At 37.5% G+C, this 13,538-nt stretch overlaps 1 protein-coding gene across 8 annotated transcripts in view; it reads left to right on the forward strand.

Moving 5' to 3' along the window:
• Window positions 1-13,538, forward strand: part of NUMB (NUMB endocytic adaptor protein) — a 191,274-nt gene that overhangs the window by 79,212 nt on the left and 98,524 nt on the right. For 7 of the 8 annotated variants that reach the window (XM_046009246.1, XM_046009250.1, XM_046009252.1 and 4 more), the window contains exon 3: window positions 388-472. The exons of the other annotated variant lie outside the window; for it this stretch is intronic. The gene's annotated coding sequence lies outside the window, so the exon portion shown is untranslated. The remainder of the gene's footprint in view (window positions 1-387; window positions 473-13,538) is intronic. 8 annotated transcript variants of the gene reach the window in all.

Genomic DNA, 13,538 nt, shown 5'->3' on the forward strand with positions numbered 1-13,538 from the left:
GGAATGGAATTTGTGGGAGTTGTCAGCAAACAATGATATCTGTTCTGTTTGTCCCTTTCTTTGTGTGTATACAGTATTTTATATTTCAAAGATTCAGTATTTTACCTCTTAGGCATTTGACTTGAATCTAGGGGAATTATTTGTTATGAATTAGAGGAGACTGTTATTCTACATTAGTGTGTGGATTTTATAGTTTCTACAGTAACTTGGAGTGGTCCTCTTCTTATATCATTAGAATAAAGTCCTGTTTTCTAGAGGAAATTGAGGACCTCCTCTTTGTATTTTATATACCTGTGCTATGTTTGGAATTACTCTATCAGTGCGATGTAGCAGTAATTATGTTACTAACAACAGTTTTGTGAGATGTTTATTATTCTCATTTTACAGATGAGGAAACTGAGGCTTGGTGAAGTTACGAAACTTGTCCAAAGTCACACAGCTTGTAAAGGGCACAGCCAAGATTCAGAGCCAGGTCTGTCCAACTTCAAAACTCTTAATTATAGCCATGAAACTTTGAAATACCTGTTAAGTGTCAACCTATGATAAGTTGTACTGCTATTAATATTGCTTAACTGTTGTTTAACTGTTACTGATAATTTTTTTAATGGTGAGTATTTGTTCATGATAATTTTATGTATCTTTTAAATATTGTGAAAAGAGGTGTAACATAGTAATTGAGGGTCTGGGCTCTGGAGACAGACTCCTGGGTGTGAATCCCTAAGCTTTTCCACTTGTGTGACATTGGGAAAGTAACTTAACGTTTTCTGTACCTCAGTTTTCCTACCTGTAAAATGGTGTAGCAGTATGACCCATCTGGTAAAGTTGTTGTGAAGATTAAATTATTTAATACGTACAAAAGCCCTTATAACAATGCCTGGCATGCAGTAAGCATTCAGTAAATGTTAGCTACTGGTATTATCATCTCCTTGCAGTTAGTAAAACAAATGATCATTACTTCTAATGAAGTTGAATAAGGAAAGTTTAAGCAGCAATATAAGATTTCACATAAACCAAAATTAAATTTGAATAAGTTAGATCTAAGGAAAATCATACATTTGATCAATTTCAGATCTATGGTAGAGCAAACTGGGTAACTGCTTATGGACCTTACGCATAGAAGTATATTTTATGTACAGGGACTATGCATAGGTCCATGTAGATACCTTTTGAGCTCTATATGATTATTGTATTATGAATGTGTTTTGTCTGTTTTCCTCTTATAGATGCAATTTATATTCAGAATCAATGTTTACATTTTTAGGTGGCTTTTAAGGAGATACTTCGGCAGTGTTCACATATAATTACCAAGAACCAAAACCTTACGTGTTATGTAAAATGTTAGGAACATTTCATCACTTGCATGAATAGTTATCAGAACTTACATTGTGTTGAATGTGCACACTGATTGTTCTTTGAACCAAGGGGGCCACAGCACATTCAGCTAGAACTCAGCAGTGTACTGATCATATGCTCTTTACTCATATTTCTTTATTCCGACTGTAAGAATTCTGAAGTGCCATATCCACTGTTACTACAATTTAGTTAAAATATCTGTGATTAGTGACTAAGAAGTTCATACCAATTGTAAAAATACCCATAAATGGTAGTAATTGGAGTCAAGTTATGCAAATATTCCAAAGCTATAATTTTAAAATGGGACTTACCTTATGGGGCACCTGGGTGGCTCAGTCACTTAAGCATCTGACTTCAGCTCAGGTCATGATCTCGGGGTCCTGGGATTGAGCCCTTTGAGCAGGGAGCCCACTTGTCCCTCTCCCTTTTCCCCTTTCCCTGCTTGTGCTCACTCTGTGTCTCTCTCTCAAGTAAATAAATAAAATGGGACTTGCCTTTTATATGAGCCTAAGATCTCTGTAACTTTTTTAAAAAAGATCTTTGTAACTTTAAACGTACACATGCATTTAATTCTCTTTATTTCATGATACTGAGTCTTCCTATCCTTGAACATGGTATGTCTTTCTAGTTATTTAAATATTTAAAAATATCTCTCAGTAAAGTTTATTTCTTTTTTTCGTAAATCTCTCTCATGTCTCTTTGAATTATTAGATACCTTATTTCTTGTTACTATTACAAATAGTATATTTTTCCTCTTTTGTTTTTCCTTTCCATTTCTATTTGCTGATGTAAGCTTTTTTGATATATAATACAGATCTATATTCAGTTGTCTTATCAAATTATTTAGTAAAATACTTTGCATGCAGATTGTGTCTTTTTTTCCAATAGTTAACATATTCTCTCTCCCTCCCTCTCTCTCTTTTTTTTTTTTTTTTTTTTTTTGCCTTACTGTGCTAATTAGGACTTCCAGTACAATATTCAATACAGGTGTTAATAGTGGGCATTCTTATGTTGCAGTTAATTTTTAGAAGCAAGTGCTTCTTATGTTTCACTGTTAAGAATAGTGTTTGGTGTAGATTTTTGATAGATACTCTGGGTTAAAGACATTTCTGTTGTTAGTTGGCTAAGATGTTTTTTGTTTGTGAAGAACAAGTAATAAATTTTATCAGACACTTTTTCTATACGTGTGAGAAGATCATATGGTTGTCTTTCCTTATTCTGTTAAGGTGGTGAATGAAATTTATAGGTTTTTCTATGTTGAATTAACATTGCATTACAGGAATGAACCCAACTTAATATGATGGTCTTTTTTCATATACAAGTGGTTTTAGTTTATTAGTATTTCATTTAAGATTTTTGTATCTAAGTTCATGGATGATATTGGCCCGTAATTTTATTTCTTATGTTATCTTTGTTTGATTTTGGTATTCAGATTATACCACCTCAAAGAATGAGTTGGGAACTATTCTGTTCTGTCCCCTCCCTCCTCTAAGGGTTTATATAAGACTAGAATGATCTGTTTCTTGAAAGTTTGGTTGAACTTCTGTTCAACTGTCTGGGCTTAGTATTTTGAGGGGAGTGTGTGGGCTTAGTAGTTTTTGAGGAGGTATGTATTCAGATTTCTAAATAGTTTTTATTTAAAATTTCTGTTTCTAGTTAGAGCAGTTTTTAGAAAAAAAGTTTTCTTTTTTAGGAATCCACCCATTTTTGTCTATATTTGGTATAAAGTTGTTCATTCTTTTCTTATCATTTAAATTTCTGCTTAGTATTTCTTTTTTATTCCTAATATTTTTTGTGACTTCTGTTTTCTTTTATCAGTCTTATTAGAGAGTTTATATATTTTCTTAGCTTTATCAAAAACCAGTGCTTGACTCTGATTTTCTTTGTTATGTGTTTTCTTTTTCATTAATCTTTGGCTTTTCGCCTTTACACAATTTTTTTTTTTTTAAGGATTTTTTATTTATTTATTTGACACAGAGAGATCACAAGTAGGCAGAGAGGCAGGCAAAGAGAGAGAGGAGGAAGCAGGGTCCCTGCGGAGCAGAGAGCCCGATGCGGGGCTCGATCCCAGGACCCTGAGATCATGACCTGAGCCGAAGGCAGTGGCTTAATCCACTGAGCCACCCAGGCGCCCCCGACACACTTTTTTTTTTTTTTAAGATTATTAGTTTATTTATTTGACAGACAGAGATCACAAGTAGGCAGAGAGGCAGGCAGAAAGAGAGAGAGAGGGAAGCAGGCTCCCCACCAAGCAGAGAGCCCAATGCGGGGCTTGATCCCAGGACCCTGAGATCATGACCTGAGCTGAAGGCAGAGGCTTTAACCCACTGAGCCACTCAGGCACCCCTCCTTTACACACTTCTTAAATGAAAAGCAGAATCTAACATTAGGATATCTCATATTTTCCAAGGACAGGATTTCAGTAGGCTTTGAGAATAGCTGGACCCAGGGACTTATAGTACTACCAGGACATTCATTCTTTCTTTTTCCTTTAAGTCTTCCTTTCCTCTTGTTGTCATCTGACTTTTCTACTCTTCAGTCTACAAGGCAGAAAATGGTGACAATGAGCCTCTGAATTTGATGTCAGTTTCAACTTTGTGTGCTCTTGATTCCTCTGGGGATTTCAGATTTTTCCATCTGGATCACTTCTTTCTTTTTGGAGAATTTTTTTCTTTAGAATTCTCTTTAGTGAGATTTTCTGTAGTAAACTCTCAGCTATTTTGTCTGAAATCTATGTCTTTTTTTTTTTTTTTTTTGGTCTATCACTTTTTTTGATAGATATTCCATTAGGTATAAAATTTTGGGCTGGCAGTATTTTTGTAGTCATTGTAAGAGATAATTCCACTCTCTCTTGGTTTCCATTGTTGCTATTGATAAATCAGCTGCCTAATAATTGTTAACTTAAGTGAATGTGTCTTTTGTTTTGTGTTAGAAAACTTACTGCTTTTGAACTCTTTATTTTTTTGTTTTTTCTGAAGTTTCATATGCTGTGCCTAGGTATAGATTTCTTTTAATTTATCCTGTGTGAGACTTTTTACTGTGAATTGCTTATTTTCCCTAGAAAAAAATATTAGTGGTTCTTCTTTGAGGCCCAAGAAGGAAACACATTGCTTTAAGAGGATATACCTTTAGTTTTTCCCCCCAGATACCTCAAGGTACTCACTGCAGTTTGGTGACTGAATTTATCCTTTGAAGTTTTGGACCACCCTAATGGGGTGACTTTGGACTGCAAATATGTGTGTGGTTCTGCTTTTCTTTACAGCCTCTTAGGAATCCTTTGTTCTCTTCTACATCAGGAAGACCAGTTTCCTTGTCCTTTCATAATGAAGGAGTGGATTGAGTTTACTTTTCCTATTCATTCTTTTCCTGAGTATGAAACTTTTGCTGGGGGGGGGGGTCCCAGCTTTATGGAGAAAGGGTCTCTTGTTAGATTTTCCATTTGGAGTGGGTCTTATTTTTTGGTTTTTGTTCTCTCCGAAGAGATTATAAAAATTAAAGCTTAACTTGGTGAGTTAGGCAGATGTATACAAGATAAAAACTATGTTGTTATACCACTTATCTCTTTGAGTTTCTGCCTTCTCATAGATTTTGGTCTGGTAATTCCTTTATGATCTTGTCAGCACTTCAGTGCTTTTTGAAATAAAATTTTATCCGTCACTTTTAACTGTTTTCAATGAAGAATTGGGCAAATAATCTAGCCTAAAATGTTATTGGAAGTGGAATTTTATTCAAATTTCTTGGAGTTTTCTCTTTTCTTTTTCTGATTCCTTCAGGTAGATGCTTAAGCACCAATTATTAGGCTTTTTTCTAACATAAGCATTTTTTTTTTTTAAGATTTTATTTATTTATTTGACAGAGCGAGATCACAAATAGACAGAGAGGCAGGCAGAGAGAGAGAGAAGGAAGCAGGCTCCCGCTGAGCAAAGAGCCCGACGTGGGACTCGATCCCAGGACCCTGAGATCATGACCCGAGCCGAAGGCAGTGGCTTAACCCACTGAGCCACCCAGGCGCCCTAACATAAGCATTTTTTAAAAAAGATTTTATTTATTCATTTGAGAGAGAGAGAGAGCAAGCCAGTGGAAGGAGTAGGGGGAGAGGTACTAACAGACTCCGTGTGGAGAATGGAGTCTGATGCAGGGCTTGATCCCATGACCTGAGATTGTGACCTAAGCTGAAACCAAGAGCCAGACACTCTATCAACTAACCCACCCAGGCACCCCTCTAATGTAAGCATTTAAAGTTATACATATTTTTAAAAGATTTAATTTACTTATTTCACAGAGAGAGGGATGACAGGTAGGCAGAGAGGCAGGTGGGGGGGGGGGGGAGCAGGCTCCCTGCTGAGCAGAGAGCCTGATGTGGGGCTCAATCCAGGGCCCTGAGATCATGAACTGAGCCGAAGGCAGAGGCCTTAACCCACTGAACCACCCAGGTGCCCCTAAAGCTATATATTTATAAGTGGTTCATCAGGTTTGAAGTGGAATATTTTCATTATTACTACTATTTTTTTAGAGGGGAGGGACAAAGGCGGTAGTGAGGGGAGAGGGGAGAGAGAGAGAAAATCCCAAGTAGGCTCCATGCTCAGTGCAGAGTCTGATCAGTCCCATGACCCCTAGATCGTGACCTGAGCTGAAATCAAGAGTTAGACACTTATCTGACTGAACGAGCCAGGCGCCCCTAATTATTTTTAACTATGTGTATTTAAGGTTTTTAATTTGCTATTATAATTTTTAGTTATACTTGCTTTTTTAAGTCATGACCTGTGATCCACAAGTCAATTAGGAGTTTTGAAATACATGGATTTTAGGGGTGCCTGGGTGGCTCAGTGAGTTAAAGCCTCTGCCTTCAGCTCAGGTCATGATCCAAGGGTCCTGGGATTGAGCCCCACATCAGGCTTTCTGCTCAGCAGGGAGCCTGCTTCCCCCTCTCTCTCTCTGCCTGCCTCTCTGCCTAATTGTGATCTCTGTCTGTCAAATAAATAAATAAAATCTTAAAAAAAAAGAAAAAAAAAAGAAATACATGGATTTTAAAAGATTCTTTTTGTTGTATTTAACACACCTTTCAAAAAACCCAGGATTTTCAGTTTGGATCACAAAGCAAGACTCAGCTCTGTGCTGTATAAAAGAGATGTACAAAATGATTTAGAAAAGCTAAAAATAAAGGGAAAGGCAAAAATATGTAAGGCAAATGAAAACAATATAAGAAGGTATGAGTTGCTCTGTGAACACTCTTTTGGGGGACTTTTTCTTCCCTTCCTGATCACAAACTTCAGTGAATAACCAATATTCTGTATCACTGAGACTTATTGAGATTCTTGGAAGACTGATTTTACATTAATAACTGAATGGTCATTTTTCTTCCTTTTTCTCCCCCTTCTTTTCCTTCTCCTCTTCTCTCTTCTTCTCTTCCTCTTTTCCTTAGACTTTAATATCTCTGAAACTAGGATCCATCTCTCATGGTATGCATCTTATTACTGGTGATATTTCACAATTAAGGAACAATTACTAATAATTAATTTTGGCAGCATTTTTCTCTTAGTGCAACATATCCTACAATCTCTAGTATCTTAGTTTTGGTGAAATATACATTTTTACATGTATATCATGATGCTTCATCCTACCCCATCCTCTGCTTGAAATGCTTCTCTTTTTTGTCTTTCCCATCCTATGCTTATATCATTCAAGACCTTAAGGGTGGGGGTGCTTGGATGGCTCAGCCTGGTAAATGTCTGACTTTGGCTTAGGTCATGATCGCCAGGGTCCTGGGATTGAGTCCCACAGCACGCTTCTTGCTCAGTGGGGACCCTGCTTCTTACATCTCCCTCTGCTTCTCCTCCACCTGACTCGTGTTCTTACTCACTGTGCTCTCTCTTTCAAATAAATGAGTAAAAAATCTTAAAGACCTTAAGAGTGGAAATAATCTTTAGTTTCCCATTCTGGTTCCTGTTGTTCCAGCACCTAGCATAATATGTTGCTGGATGCAGGGTTTTATTTAATTAACAATTAAGGGAAGTGTGTACATATAATGAATCATAGCATGGGCTGTGACGTATTTATATTAGTGATCAATTTTTTTAGCTTGTTGGTAAGAGGAATTAAAAACCTACATTTTGGATAGAAAGAACAGAATCCAGTGATTCCTACATTAAGTAAGTTAGAGAATTCATTGGCTCAGTGCTTACTCATCTGGTGATGTTTGAGAGTTTAACCAATGAAACAAAAAAAGAATTACAAAATATAGACACTGATTGAAATAAAAAGAGTAGTATAATACAGAATAAAAGAGTGGAATTTAGAAAGAGGAAGAAAGAAGTCTTCATCAACGAGAAGATACTTAGCTTGAGACTTGATATATACTAGTGAAAGACAGCAGTTGTTGAAAGCACTGAGAGAAAAGCATTTCAGACAGGGAAATAGCAGGCCCAAAGTGGGGAAGAGCTTTTATTTAACTGAAAGACTCATAGTTGTGGAGAGTGTCACCTCAAGGTAAGAGAGGCAGGCAGGAGCGGTACCTTAATATGCTAACATTTACTTAGCATTTGGGGTGTACTGGGTACAGTTCCAGGCACTTTTTCTTGGGCAATGTGAATTATTCTGCCATACTGACTTCTCAGATGCTGAGAGTTTGGATTTCATTTGAAGACGCATTAGAAAACCTTGGCACTATTATGCGGTGCTGTGATCCATTTTACATTTTCAAAGATTACACTGGCTGCTTTGTGCACAGTTGATCAGAAGGAGGCTTATACTAGTCAGGTAAGAGGCAAAGTTGTTGGAGCGCCTGGGTGGCTCAGTAGGTTAAGCGTCTGCCTTCAGCTCAGGTCATGTTCTTGGGGTCCTAGGATTGAGCCCTATATCAGGCTCTCTGCTCAGCAGGGAGCCTGCTCCCCCCTCTCTCTCTGCCTGCCTCTCTGCCTACTTGTGATCTCTCTCTCTGTCAAATAAATAAATAAAATCTTAAAAAAAAAGAAAAGAGGCAAAGTTGTTTTGAACCGTGGTTCTGATGATGGAGATGAAGAGCAGTGGACCAATTTAAGATGTTTTATAAGTCTTGTGTTAATGTCTTGGATAAGGGGAGAGGATTGTGAGAGAAAGGGAACAATCAGATCCCAGAGAGTTAAAGAATTGAAGAGATGATGTGTGTAGATATTATGTGAAGTTTTTTGTCAGTTAAAGGAGAGCAGAGCTGTTTTTAACCTTCTTACTTCTGTAATTTTTCCAGTGACATTTCTGTCTCTCTCTTTTAAATTCTTGGAACCAGATATATTTTTATTCTAGTCTGCCTCTCCAGATTCCAGCACCTTTTTCTCATCCCACACTTAACAGATGCTTAGAGGAGGGAAGTCAGTGTAAAAGTAGGATAGCATTCTTAGCAATTCTGCCCTTTTTCTTCAGGATGTTCCTTGCTAAATCAGTCCTTTTGTATCAGAGGAAAACCATTTTGTTTTATAAGTAAAGCTTTAATTCTTGAAAGGACACCATCTTCGTGAAGTCAGCCATGTGTATTTGTATCGTGGGGTCAGGGATGATAATATTGTTATTATTTTTTGGTTGTATGTATTTTTATGGTAAGTCTTAACATGCCTTAGAAGGTAAAGGTGACTGTAGCTGAACTGCAAATTCAGTTTACCACTTGTTTTCTCAGTTGAAAGGCAAGAGATCAACTAAAAGATAAAATTAGTTTTGTAACTAACTGAAAGACAAAGTTTTCAGAAGAGATAACTTTTTTTTTTAAGATTTTATTTATTTATTTGACAGAAAGAGAGAGCAACGCACCAGAGCAGGAACACAGAATGGGGAGTGGGGGAGGGAGAGGCAGGCTTTCCGCTGAGCAGAGAGCCTGATGTGGGGTTTGATCCCAGGATCCTGGGATCATGACCTGAGCCAAAGGCAGCCACTTAATGAGTGAGCCCAGGTGCTCCAGAAGAAATAGCTTTTTAAAAAATGCTTTTTAAATATTACAGGTTCAGTTTTTGAAACCACCTTTGACTGCAGTTTTAAGTAGACAGTTCTTTCCTCATTTTATGAAGCTCTGGTTTTCTCTTACTGTCTTTCATGAGTGAATAAAGCAGCCATATATCAAAACCAGTGGAAGAATTTTGTGGACAAGATGAGTGGGAAGATTAGAATGAGGAAGGCAGAAACTGAAAATTAAAGTCAGGTGATAGATAAGGATCACGAAATACTGTTTTAATCCACTGTTCTTAAATTTTGGGTAGTTACCTTATCCTTTGGGATTATGATGGAAAGTGAAACAATCTGGCCCTGGAAAGTACACAGACACATGCACATTCAGATTTATACATAACATTAGGGCATTGCTACAGCTGAAGAGCATGTAGGATGCCTGATGTCCTGGTCAAGAAAACATGGTCTAAATGGCAGTCAGGGCTTGAGAGTATGTGGCTGGGGAGTTTTGACATTCAAACTGTGACAGTGTTCCCTTCTCAAATACCAATCTTTAGGACAGCCAAGATTAATTTTTTGTTTTTAAACCTCTGGTGTGACAGCTAATAAAGCAAAAACGGTTTTTAGTTTTAGCTATTGAGAAGTTAGAGTAATCTGCTTTTAAAATTTTTTCTTTTTAAATGCCATAGATAGCAGTTTTTTGCAGTAAGGCAATATGGTATTCAGGTTACCCAAATATAAATAGCCTACTAAAAAAAGTTGAACTGGAATATAAACAAATTTCAAATTCACCAACACGTATGTATATATAGGAACTAAGTAAATATCTCTTTTGGGAAATAGGTTTAAAAAAAAAAACAGCTGTTTGTTCTTTCTGCCTTTCCGTGAATCTGTTTGTAAATTAAATTTTATCACAAAACAGAGCTTTTTTTTTTTTTTTAAAGATTTTATTTATTTATTTGACAGAGAGAGAGATCACAAGTAGATAGAGAGGCAGGCAGAGAGAGAGGAGGAAGCAGGCTCCCTGCGGAGCAGAGAGCCCGATGCGGGGCTCGATCCCAGGACCCTGAGATCATGACCTGAGCCGAAGGCAGCGGCTTAATCCACTGAGCCACCCAGGCGCCCCCAAAACAGAGCTTTTAAATGAATTTTATTAATCTGTAAGTTTAGTCTTGGGCATTTTTATTTTACTGTTGGTGATGAAGCTATACTTCGTCACTCTTCATTTGGCTCAGCCCTTAAGTGGAACACTGAGCCAGTGATGCAACTTAATAGGTTATAAATTGTTTCCTTTTAGGCAAATAATCCAGAATTCTTAGGATTCACTGATTGAATAGGAGATTGACTAGATGACCTACTACTGAATGCTTTGGCAGAGAGGCAGAGAGGCAGGCAGAGAGAGAGGAGGAAGCAGGTTCCCTGCCAAGCAGAGAGCCCGATGCAGGGCTCGATCCCAGGACCCTGAGATGATGACCTGAGCTGAAGGCAGAGAGGCTTAACCCACTGAGCCACCCAGGTGCCCCATTTTTTTTAACTTACTTGATGAAATAAAAGGATTTTGGGGGTGACTGGGTGGTTCACTTGGTTAAGCATCTGCCTTGGGCTCAGGTCATGATCCTGGGGTCCTTGGATTGAGCCCCATGTTGGGCTTCCTGCTCAGTGGGGATTCTGCTTCTCCCTGTCCTTCTACCCCTCCCCCGTGCTCATGCATGCTTTCTTTCTCTCTCTCTCACTCACTCTCTAATTTGTGCTCTCTCTCTCAGATAAATAAAATCTTTAAATTTTTTTTAAAAAGGATTTTTTCTTCATCCTAAATGTTATTTATAACTTGAAAGCATGTTACACATCATAAGAAATAGAAATCAAAGAACGTTTAAAAATTAAATACTTGATGCTTTAAGGTAATGGTGGTTTAATAAGGAATTTTAAGCTTTAATTTTAGTGACTGAACCAAAAGTGTTTTTGGCAGATAGACAGTCAATGCATTTTTTTCCCTCATAACTTTCCTTGTAGAATTCTGGAATACAAACATGAGGAATAATACAGTAAAATTGTATATATTCACATTCAACCGTCTTTGTTCAGAGAATAGTAAAATAGTTAAAAGTGATTAAATTAAATTTGAATTTAGATTCTCTTTGCTATTATGTTCAGTGAGTTTCTTCTCTGTAGCATTTTTGTGCCTCTGGTAGGATGAACATGTCATGTGGTTCTAGTGCTAGGTAGATGCTTCTCTCATGGCATAGCTCCTAAGCATAAGCCAGCTACTTCAACTGTGTTCAGTTGAAAATAGCAAACTGTTCCATACTATAAAAAAATCCCCGGTTGTGTTGGATTTATTATAAGATAGTGCTGTACTTTATGGATGATATAAGGTATGCCCAAGATAATTTTGAATTTATGTGATTTCTGCTTTTAGTGCTATCTTTGGAATATCTTTGGAATAACCCTGTGAGATGAGAGTCTCCTGAAAAAAGTTTAGCTAATGATTTTACTATTTTTTTCAGGTGTTCAAAATGGTACCCATAGTTTTATATTTTAGTGTATATTGTTACATTTGGAGCTAATTAACAGTGTTGTAAAAAATTAGAGTAATTTTGCCATTTTGGCTAACTTTGTTCTTTTGTTTGTTTTTCTTACAAGGAAACAATCTTAAATATCAGGGTCAAGTTTCCTGTGTCTTTTATACCTCTTATGTATATCAAATTAGTGCTGTAGTTTTGGGTTGTTCTTTTCTTCATAGTAAACTTTCTTTTTTTTTTTAAATTTTTTGTTTTTGTTTTTTTTTTTTAAGATTTATTTATGTATTTATTTATTTGTCAGAGAGAGAGAAAGAGTGAGCACAGGCAGACAGAGTGGCAGGCAGAGGCAGAGAGAGAAGCAGGCTCCCTGCCAAGCAAGGAGCCCTATGTGGGACTCGATCCCAGGATGCTGGGATCTTGACCCGGGCAGCCGCTTAACCAGCTGAGCCACCCAGGCATCCCCATAGTAAACTTTCTAAAGCATACTCCTATCTTGTCCACTCTTCCTTTTAATTTATATATAAGAGAGGCCTAAAGTTTGAGGTGTAGTTGTGACTATGAAGCAAAGAAAAGCAAACAAATACAATTTAGGAGGGACTAAATATCAATGACTTCCTTCTTTTGAATAAAGTGAGACTTAACTTTTATAACTACATGTGATTTTTCTTTTTTTTAAGATTTATTTATATATTTGAGAGAGAGAGAGCAAGAGAGCACAAATGGGAATGGCAAAGGGGGAGAGAATCTGAAGCAGACTCCATGCTGAGTAGAGCCCCAGTGTGGGGCTCACAACCCTGAGATCACAATCTAAGCTGAAACGAAGAGTCAGTTGCTTAACCAGCTTTGCCACCCAGGCATCCCAGTGATTTATTTTCTTACTCTTTGTTAGATATCTCTTAATTATGTGTGTGTATGTATTTATATTTCTATACTTGCCACCCCATCCTCAGCTTCAGAAAGGATTTAACATGGCTTGCTTTCCACCTAATTAAAATTATAAAATAGTTGATATATCCAAAAGAATATAATGTAGGGTATAGAGCACAATGAAATGAAAACTTGTGCATCTGCTACTCAGTTTAAGATTAGAACATTACTTAACATTTTCATTATTGGGATCCCAGAAAGAAAAGAAAGAGAAAGGGGGACAGAAAATGTATTTGAAGAAATAATAGCTGATGGCTCCCCAAATCTGGAAAAGGACTTAGAAATCCAGATCCAGGAGGTACAGAGAGCTCCCAACAAAATGAACACAAGGAGGTAAACATCAAGACACACAGTAATTAAAATGGCAAAAAGTAGTGATAAGGGGAGAATTTTAAAAGCAGAAAGAGAAAACAGACCCAGGTAGAAGGGAAACTGCATAAGGCCGTCAGCTGATTTTTCATCAGAAACTTTGCAGAGCAGAAGAGAGTGGCATGATATATTCAAAGTGCTGAAAGGAAAAAGCCAGCCAGTGGAACAGAATAGAGAATCCAGAAATGGACCTTCACCTCTATATAGGGTCAGCTAATCTTCGACAAAGCTGGAAAGACTATAGAATGGGAAAAGGACAGTGTAGGGGCACCTGGGTGGCTCAGGGATTAAGCCTCTGCCTTTGGCTCAGGTCATGATCTCAGAGTCCTGGGGTCCAGCCCCACGTCAGGCTCTCTGCTCAGCAGGGAGCCTGCTTCCCCCTCTCTCTGCCTGCCTCTCTGCCAACTTGTGATCTCTCTCTCTGTCAAATAAATAAGTAAAAAATCTTTTAAAAAGAAA

This window comes from Meles meles, chromosome 6 (assembly GCF_922984935.1).
Source record: "Meles meles chromosome 6, mMelMel3.1 paternal haplotype, whole genome shotgun sequence".
NCBI lineage: Eukaryota > Metazoa > Chordata > Mammalia > Carnivora > Mustelidae > Meles > Meles meles.